The sequence below is a fragment of the Conger conger genome, chromosome 4 (assembly GCF_963514075.1).
Source record: "Conger conger chromosome 4, fConCon1.1, whole genome shotgun sequence".
Taxonomy (NCBI): Eukaryota; Metazoa; Chordata; class Actinopteri; order Anguilliformes; family Congridae; genus Conger; species Conger conger.
In genome coordinates this window covers 46,131,999-46,142,837 of record NC_083763.1, presented here as the reverse complement: position 1 = coordinate 46,142,837, position 10,839 = coordinate 46,131,999, and positions in this window count along the sequence as shown.

The window sequence follows — 10,839 nt, the reverse complement described above, 5'->3', positions numbered from 1 at the left end:
AACCTGAGTGCTAACAGCAGAGGGTGCTAAAGCTCTGATATTACCAGAGGTAGTGCATCATTCTGCAAGGGAAGTTGATGTATTTTTAATGTGGGTGATTCATAAAGTCATTGGTGAATTCAATTATTTCACTGTTTCTGATCAGGGAGACGATGTATTATACTTATACAGCATCAAAGTAAAAAAATGGGCGCTGAATTGCATGTAGGGAAAATGGGTTCATATTCCTGACTGAGAACTCAGGGGTCTGCCAGAGTTGCAAGCGGTGCTCTCAGGCGAACCCAGCGGCCGTGTTCCAACTTTCGATGCACGCAGCAAAGCTTGGACTGACGCTCTGATGCCAAAGCTATCACACTGACCACAGAGTCACTCGGCCAGAGCCATTATCATAACATCCAGATCATTTCAATCCAGTGAATATTAATAGGACAGAGAATAAGTAACATCCCACGTTTGTTTCCATTTCTTTTTTGCTGAGACCTGCTGTTCACATTTCCAGCCCCGGTTTTTGTGCAGGCAATGACGATGGTGAATCACTAGGCAACATCGTCCAAACAGGACAACCTGCTGTCATATTCATTTCCCGGTACAAGGAGTCATGGTCACAGCTGACATGTGAGGTGGACTGAAGGAAATCATCTGAAGTAGTTTATCAGACATAATAAACCCAGGCTTAAAACAACATTTTATTATATAATGCCACAACGCAAAATCTGAAATGGTCAGTTGTCTCATATTTTATATATTTCTATAAGCCTATTTCCATTGTGACTTTCCACTGCTGAACCTAGTGACATTTGAATGAATCTAAATTTGAATTTATTCTAGCTTTGGCTAATACTCTTTTCGGTTAACTCAGCTGAGGGGGTGGGGTGTGGGGTTTTCTTGTTGTGCGTATATTACCATCTTTGGAGCATGGCCAAGACATGAAAAGATTTAAAAACCAAGAGGACCTCAGACAAAATGAAAACCAGGCACCGCAAAGCCACCTCCAAACTTTTACAACTGTCAGTCTTCCACATTCTTCTTCTATGAGCTCCACACCACCAAGAATGACATGAGGACTGTAGTGGTCAGCCTAACCTGCTGGCTCTTGGTGGCTGGTTTTGTGGGCAGAGTGCTAGATGGTGTGTGGTCCCATCTCATTTTGGCCCACCATGCACTACTGGGAGGAGAAACCGGCCGTAGGCCCAAGCCTTCCCTCCTGCCAGAGTGTCATCTACAAGCGAGTACCCTGCAATAAATAAAAACCCTGCAGCATCTCCTGGTCATAGCCGTAGATTTATCCCTGGCAAGACCCCTACCATGAACGAAGAGTTATTGCTCATTACAAATAATGAAGCCTGCAAGTTTCCTTAGCTTATCAGCTCTATAAATCTAAGGTCTGGTGTTCATTAGTAGAGCAGTTCGGATGATATACACATTGCACTGGATCTACAATCAGCCGAAATCCTGACCCCAAGCTAACGCAGCCAAATCACATCACTTGTGGTGCCCACTCGCTCCCAAATGGATTTATTTATTGTTGTGAGTCATGCTAAAGTCAAGCAGTCATAAAAGGTTGCCTGTAAAGATTGATTCTGCCTTTCGTTGCAGCAGTTGAGTTATACCATTTCATAAAACTAACAAATGACCCCATCACAATAACTGCCTTTACAAGGCTGTGACTTCGCAAATGATTATGTCATGGTTTCATTTAATCTGGGGACACAGCATCCAGAAAATAAAAAAATCCATGATTGTTGCCTCACCCGTTCAAATTTGCATAATGAAATTGAGATCACCTAATTATTTACTTTCAGTATGATCCCCCAAAACTACTAGACTCAGCATGGTTTGGCTGAATTTACTGAAGAACAGGCAAATTGCTGAGCAAACAATTAATCCTGATCTCCTGTTAGGATGCCAAGAGTCTCACCCCTCCGTGTAAATACCGTATGTTTTTCATATACATACAATTCATGTAAACCACGTTATATAGAACTTCAACATACTATATGACGCAATTTAAGTTGGATCCATTGACTAACACATGAAACGTTCTTACCAAGCTGATGTCACTTATAAGCCTAGCAAAGTCATTGTTTAAAATGGGAAAAGTATGACGAAAAAGGCAATTCAACTAAGCTCTCGGATGTAGGATGTAAATTGGAATTTACAAAAACGTACCTTTCTGATACTTGCCGCATACATACAGGTGGGGTCAAAAAGTCAGAGACCACTAGTGAAAATGTTTCTATTTTGCATTCTTTTCTAATTTAATACAATGTTTTTCATTACAAATTATATTATCAGCGTAACAATTTGAATCTGTGAAAAATGTCTGAATTTCTTAGTATTGGTATGTCCTCCATTTGCTTTAATGGCAATGTGCACTTGAGCTGTCTTGGACTCCACAAATTTGTGCAAAACCTGATGATCGATACCTCAGGATTATTTGACAATGTTTTAAAGAGAATCTTATGATGTTACAAAATGCCTGGCTTTTGTCAGTCTTGTGCCCCCATAAATATTCAATGGCGTTGAGGTCACATGATTGTGGATTGTGCAGCACTCTGTGCTTTTCAAGTAGTTCTTTGGAGCCTTGGACTTGAATTTATTTTAAATTTGGAAAAATATTCAATTTTGTTTCTGTATTTTAGACCACTTTAACATGCTATGTTTCACAGTTACCAATTTCTAGGATCAGATTTCTACCAAGCGCAAGCAAAAAAAACTAATAGGTGGATATATTTGTGTTTTGGACTAAGACAGAGAAGATATAAAGTCTGGACAACCAGGACCGACGCTGTATTTGAAGTCAATGATGCTATATGCTATGATACTATAAGAGCTTAACTGTGGAATGGATACCCCTGCCAGTTCAGGCCAGTCCTCTCTGTAGTGGTTTCAAATAAGTGCCAGACTATAAAGTTACAGGAAATTCCCCTTGCAGGAAAAAAAATGAAATAAAACCAAAAATCAGACAAATTGTCTCATATGATTCACCATCAGGACAGATAAATCATGAAAAGAAACTGATGTGGGGGAAGCCGATGCCAAGTGGCTCACTGGATACAGCATTTCTTTAATGCCTCATTTCCAATCCTCCATGGGGCACAGAGCTATTAGAGCTGGGTGGGCTTGGGAAATTTGCTCTCACTTGTCCTTTATGGAGTGGGAAAGGAAACGTCAAAGCAGAATGTGAGTGGAGGCTCGTTTTAATGAAAGTAGCCCCACTGTTCTTACAATTAATGATGATGCTGATACTCAGTGAGGACTTTATTAGGTATTTATCAGACTTATCTTTTAGACTTATTGGTTATTCTGCTGCTGTAGCTGTATCTACTTAGAGGTTTGAGGCGTTGTGTGTTCATGGGAGATCTGGTCAAGATTAGAAATTAAACAAAAAACAAGTTAGGAAACAGCCAAAGCATGCCAATGACTTTGATGTAGCATTTACAAAGACCACACTCTGCCTTCTGAGAAGTAGCTGTATCATTGCTAATCAATGGTGTATACACTGACACATGAGTTCTAAGAGGAAAAACAGACGTATTACACACAGTCGATGCATGATGCAAGTGCTGTCACGGCAGACAATTTCTATATAAGAAATTCAAGTAGTTTGTGAAGGCAGATGGGGCTATGCATGTGACCACAGCTCCGTATCACACAATCACCTGCTATAAATCTTTGTCCAAACCCTCAAGCAAGCTTTATATGGACATGATAATACACTGCAGTGGATGCTCAAAGATATGCAACTACCCTACAAAACTCCCACAAATTACTTATATTATAGTTTGAGTATCAATTATTCTCAAACCCCTTAACAAACAAAGCAGAACAAAAACCGTGTCTCTCTGGCAGCAATGTGGACCACTGGTTACAGAGCTGGGTTTCGTAACTGACAGTTGCAGGGTACAGTTACTGGAGAAACATGGCTGTTGTACCCTTGAGCAAGGTGTTCACCCTGACTTTTATTTATTTATTTTTTGTTATCCAACTGTGAACAAGTATGTGAAAAATGGTGTCTGCTTGCTGAGCAAATAAATAATGAAATGCTGGAGACAGATGGAAACACAACAGCCAGTCAGGGGTAGCTTATTCATAAAAATAGCCAGTAATTGCTGAGCGCTGTGTTGAAATTTAGATGGAAAATTTCCAGGATTCATAGAACCACCGGTATTAATAATAACATGCTGTTTAGCTGTCAACAGCATGCTTTTAAGTAAGCCACCCAATGGAGCTACGTGTTTAAATTAACTATCATGTCATTACTCAAAGTCATTGAAAGGGGAAAGACATTGCCGTCACTGAGAAATGTTACTGGATGATAAACCTGGAAGATAAAACTGATATAAAACATTTTTTGTACTTCTATTTTGTATCCCTGTATTTATAGAAAATTGTTTAAAACAGTAGTGGCCAATCATGTGCCATGGAGCGCTGAGAGTATGCAGGCTTTCATTCAAACCTATCACTACACCCGCTGATTTAATGAATTAACACACTTCCAACCAGAGAAGAGAACTCGAATTAGTAAAACCAACTGGTGAAGTGATAAGTGATTAGTTACACAGGAGAACACTAATTAGTAAAACCAGCTGGTGAAGTGATTGGTTGGGATGAAAATCTGCATCCCTCCATGGCATATGATTGGTTTAGGATAACAGCTATAAGAGCAATGCAGGCACAGTCCTAAAAATAGGGTTTAAATTTGCACAAAAAATACATTGAAAAAATATGGTTATCATGCTTTATAGCATATTTATGTATTTGAAGGTCTTGCAACTGTTTTTAAGAGAATTTCTGGAATTTAAATGTTGCCAATACCCCTTGGTTGTTATATTGCGGAAAATATGCAGACTTGGAAATGACAGGTTCAGAAAGTAAAATCCCTCTTCAGTTATTTACCCAGGAGGTTGAACTGATTAGTGAAATCAGCTGGCTGAGTTCACAGTTTGAAGAAACACATAGCAGCACTTTTATTTTCTGACCCCTGGACTTTCCACCACTGAAATAAGTATCTGTTATGTATGTACAGTACAACAGCTGGACTTAATATATGGCACAGTACAGCTCCAGGATTAGAGCACCTATATGTAAGCTGGCTCTATTGTGGCTCTCACTGAATTCCTCATCTCTGGAGGACACTGGGTTCATTCCAATCACTCATTTTTCCGTCCTCGTCTCCTTGGCCCTTGCATTACCTGGAAATTGATGTTCTCAAAGTTCTCCATCTTTAAGGACATCCCAAGCTGTTAAATGCTATTTTGAGGTATTCACTTTGTCATTTTTTTTAGCAAAGTGGACATTTATGTAGAGAGAGGCTTCAGCAAGGATACTGCAGTACAGTCTTTGCGGAGTGATGTGTAAACCTGTGGATTCACCTCTCCACATCTGCCAGGTCTGTACTTGATATGGCAGTCAAACTTACACATGACAGGTCAAGGATGTTCAAACACATATACACATGCTTATTCACATGCTTATGCTCTTTTCATTTTCTTGCTTTTATCTACTCCTAGCTCCACCCATTGGGAGAGGCTAGGAAAAATGTCAAGAAAAATAATAAGATGAGGAAACGTGAATTAGGTAAATGGAATGTCCTTGCTCCTTCAAACGTCACTTCAAAGCCACGTCAGTTACAGATGTGGCAGATGGGAAGAGGTGGATTAACAGGTTGATCATTTATACATGACTTTCCGGAAAAATGAAATGCTGATTTCTTGCTCAAAGGAAATTTTCAGAGTTCCAAACCTCTACTTCTACCTCCTAGCAGGAACGTTTAACGGGTTGGAATGTCCTTAAAGATGATGGGCCTCGATCGATTTCTGGGTCATGAGCAAGGAAAAGATAAAACAGGAGAAAAATAAGTTATTAAAATGAGTCCATTGCCTCCTCCTCGTATCTCAGCCATACCTCTCTTCCTCATGCCGTCTGTTGGGTGGAGCTAAGGAGCGAGTGAGGAAAGGACACGAGGAAGCGAGGCAAGGAGTGAAAATAAGCAATGGAATAAACCCACTGAATTATGTACTGTGCCATGGGATTTGCTATCTGGGTTTGATTATGGAGCATGGAGCAAATCAGCACACCGATGGCGCCAATTTGCTGATACTGCAGTATTTTAGGATTCAGTTGCATTTCTGTTGCACAGCCATGGCGCTCAGTGGGTACTAGCAACACAAAGAAGAAGACACAAACAGAACTGAATCTAGAAATAAATAAAAAAAATTTAAATGATGGGATTTAAACGATGGGAAGAGAAGGCTTCAGCAAGGATACAGGGGTGGCCTGTAACGTAGTGGTTAAGGTACATGACTGGGACCCGCAAGGTCGGTGGTTTGATCCCCGGTGTAGCCACAATAAGATCTGCACAGCCGTTGGGCCCTTGAGCAAGGCCCTTAACCCTGCATTGCTCCAGGGGAGGATTGTCTCCTGCTTAGTCTAATCAACTGTATGTCACTCTGGATAAGAGTGTCTGCCAAATGCCATTAATGTAATGTAATGATTTGCTCGGTGAGTAAACTGACTATTTCTTCCTTGAAAAAGAAAGTTGTTGCACTCTTTCAAGTTTCTGCAGCAATAAAAAGCACTGTTCAGTTCAAGACTTGCGTTTTCTCTTTCCAATGTTGCCATAGCTCCACTCAACATTCGAACATTTTGTCAGCCACGCTACATTGGTGGTGTGAGGTCAGATCCTCGGCCAACTGGCATACAAAGGCAATGATGACCTATGAGTGCAGCTGGGCTGTACCTTCTCTAAACAAAGTTGACCCAAAAGACCTCATTAAATGAATACATGCAAGCCACTCTGTATCCCGTGATCCATAGAGCTGATATAATCTTAATATATCTTGTATAAATTGCAGCTGTAGCCACTGACTGTTTCAGCAGACTTGGATAAAGTTGAACAATATGTTAAAACATTAGCTATTTTAGAAGCAGGTATTGCATCTGAACTGTTGCTGCTGGGTTTTGTCTTATTTTCCTGTTGAACACGATGATGTTGGAAAGTATGTTTTCATGGTTTTCCCATCCTCGGAAAGCTCAAGGGGGGTATACAGTGCTCTATTAGCACTCTGAAAAAAGGCTGCATATAAAAAACAACATGGATAATGCATTTATCAACATGAAGACCAAGGCGGCCTGTAGTGTAGTGGTTAAGGTACATGACCGGGACCCACAAGGTCGGTGGTTCGATCCCTGATGTAACCACAGTAAGATCTACACAGCCATTGGGCCCTTGAGCAAGGCCCTTAACCCTGCATTGCTCCAGAGGAGGATTGTCTCCTGCTTAGTGTAATAAAGCGTATGCCAAATGCCATTAATGTAATGTAATGAGTGGAGCCAGTGCCAGTTAAGACATAGGCCAACTTTTAACCTTCAATAAATAAGCATTGAAATGAAATTGTCATAGGCACATGACAGCACACAAGGTGAAAAATAACTTCTTGCTATGTTGAACTCAAATTTGAATAGACATTTAAATATAGAACATAAGCAGAGGTGGAAAGTCCAGGCGTCACAAAGTCCTGCTATGTGTTTCTTCTAACCATGATTTCACAAATTACATTAGCTCTACCTCCTGGCTAGAGAACTGCGCTAATAGTGCATAATCAGCAAATCCAGGTGATTGGAACAAAATACTAGGACTGCCTGAACCTGGATTTTGCACCTCTGGATATAAGTTATATTCCAGTTGCCCTGATAGGAAACGGTTATTTCAGATTCAGAAAACAGGGCATTATTCCCCAAACATGGGAACCACATCGGAACCACGTTGTTATGGCGACGGTTATGAGGGGAAGCATTTCTAAAACAGGGAACAGGTGGTCCTTTGTTCCACCTGACTTGGCCACGCCACACGAGGACACAAGACGCTCTCCAGCTGATTCATCTTACAAGTGATCGCACAGCTCCAGTTGACAGCAGCTGCTGTGGAAATCCATCCTGTCCTTTGCAGGAAGCTCAAAAGACAAATGTTTTCTTTGGCATGTCCAAGGAGGTTCTTGGCTGCCTGTATTACAATGTAATGGAGGTATAGATGTACTGTAACATTTCCTCCTGCTCTAAAAGAGGACTCCCCATGGTTGCTCTTCTTTGTTCTCCAGTCTGGGTTGTTAGGTACAAATAACATGACACTGGAACCGAATGACCACTGGATGGCCTGTCATGTGCTAGACTGACACAAGTTTCAGTATACGTCCACATCCAACCAGCTCTCTAGAAGCCCCTGTAAAAGTATAGGGCAGGTGATCGGGGCAAACGGTGTCCACTGTACCTATCTTCTCTTTTGCATGATTGATGGATTTGTTACTTACAGTACAATTTCAGCACAGTGTTTTTTGTAATGTCCAGAGTTACTTAAATCTAAAGAAAATTTTAAATTGTAGCAGAGCACAATTAAAAAGTCTATATCACTTATATACCACTACATATGTGTCCTTGAAAATGAGACAAAAACATGGAAATGTTGGAGATTCTTACAGTATCTTACATATTCACTACAGCTGATTGCACTTTCACCATGACACTTATCTATCTGCATACAGTTCCACCCCTGAAAAACTGTATTAAAATGAAAAAATAATTAGTGAAAATGTGCTTATTTGTACTTTCTGAAAGTAACTAGAAAATTAATGTTTGAATTAGTTGCACTTTCAATAGGTTTTTTTAGCCAAAGAGCAGTACATAAAATGATTACACTAATTAATAGAAACATGACAACCAAAATGGCTCAGCAATGAGCAACAAAAAATATACAAGTTGGGCCATAGTGGGGTCTTCTCTTTAGCAAACAACATGTGACTAATTGTTAGGCTATTCAAATGTACTGCTTCCTGGTCAAAGTAATGATCGTCTCTGAATAATGTGTTTTTTATTCATCTCAAGGAGAGCAGACAGTCTGCCCTCCTTTTTTTGTTTTGTTTTTTATTTGTTTTCATTTTATTCAGACGAGGGTAAGCAGAGCCCCCAAGTTATGCATAATACAGTTTCCGATGAGCATTGTTTAAAAATGATGAATAAATGGATTCAGCAATAGAATCCACAAATCTATGTATAAAAAAAATGGAATTGTACCTTGAAGATCAAGTAACTACTGCCAAAATTTTTTTTATTTTAATTTTTTTGTATATATAGCCAAAGGTTATTTACAGTGTTCTGGGAAAATGTTCTTTATCAATGTTCTAATGATGGGACATAATTTTGAAAACAACTGAATCATAGTATAGTGAATAGTATACATTTCATATATTAATATTGACTATTTGAACTATTATGACAATTAAAAACCAAATTATAGCATCCTCAGCATTGGAACTAAAGGGAATATGAATTAGTTTTGTTTTACATAATACTGTAGAATAAAGTATGATATGAAAATATGAAAGATAAAGGAATAAACGGAACACAAAAGCTTCAAAGACCACCCTCAGTATTTTTTCCTCCTTTGCTAGTCTCTCTCATTAACAGGAGAGAGATGGCTCACGTTGTCAGAGAATTTTGAGATTAGTACTGAAAAACATTGAGGCCAAATGTATTAAAACCAAAACAGGGATTTGCTCATGCAGCCAGTGAATGTCATTCACCAGGGATAGGGGAGTGTGCAAATCAAACTAAAAACACATGCTTTATTGCACAACTGAAATGTTCCAAAGCAAACGAAAGAAGCACTCAGTGAACTTGTAAAATTTTCCAGGGAAAACTTTTAGATCTTTTCAAACTGTAACTCAATATGATAAACCAAGTATAGAACACTGTGGGAATATGATTATTTAGCAGTTTATCATCATTTCATTATTACTTGAAATTACATATGTTTTATTTCCAGAAGACTGAGATGGATAATGTCCAAGTTTTGTTATTATTTATTTATCTTTTTTGATTATTTTAGTTAGTAAAAAAAAAACAAAAACTAAAAACTTTTTCTTATACCATTTTATAATCTTCTTGACCACAAATGACCCTTTGACTTTCCAGCTTTGGTTCTCAAATTAGTCACAGCTGTGCCTGTGAAAATTGTTCTTGTTGTATGTAAAAATACACATGCACGCTCACATGCACACACGTGCACACACACACACACACACACACACACACACACACACGCACGCGCACACACACCCACACACACACAAACAAAAGCCAGAAATTGTTTGTTCCACTGCTGTGGTGGTAAAACAAATACTGTGCTCATCTGACTGCATATGAAGCCTCTGCTTGTCTTATAAATGATAAAGCCTGATTTGGACAGCATATGCAGTAGGCTCCAGAATTTGGCACCCTTGATAAATTTGCACAAAAATTCCTGTAAACGAAATACTCTAATACAGTTAGTGTGCTTTAGTAATGATTCAATGGAAGTCAATCAAAGTCTTACATACACAGAATGTATTAACCCAAAAAACAGGTTCCACAATTATTGGTACCCCTGGTTTAATACTTTGTGCAAATACCCCTGGCAAAGATGACAACCATGAGTATTTTCTTATCATTTGTGATAAGGTTAGAGAGTATATTTGGAGGGAATGTTTTACTAGTCCTCCATGCAGGAGTTTTTCATGGGATTTAAATTTAGAGACTGAGATGGCCATTACAGAACATGGTTGTTGTTTTCTCTGCTTGCCTGAGGGACATCCAGAGCTGGATGGACAACCACCATCTAAAGCTCAACCCAGGCAAGACTGAAATGATACTCATCCCTGCTAATACCTCTCCTCATCTGGATCTCTCCATTTCCCTCGGGATACCACACTCATGCCATCACCCAGTGCAAGAAACCTCGGCGTGGTGATGGACAGCAGACTGTCCCTTTCCGGTAACATTGCCGCGGTGACCCGGTCTTGCAGG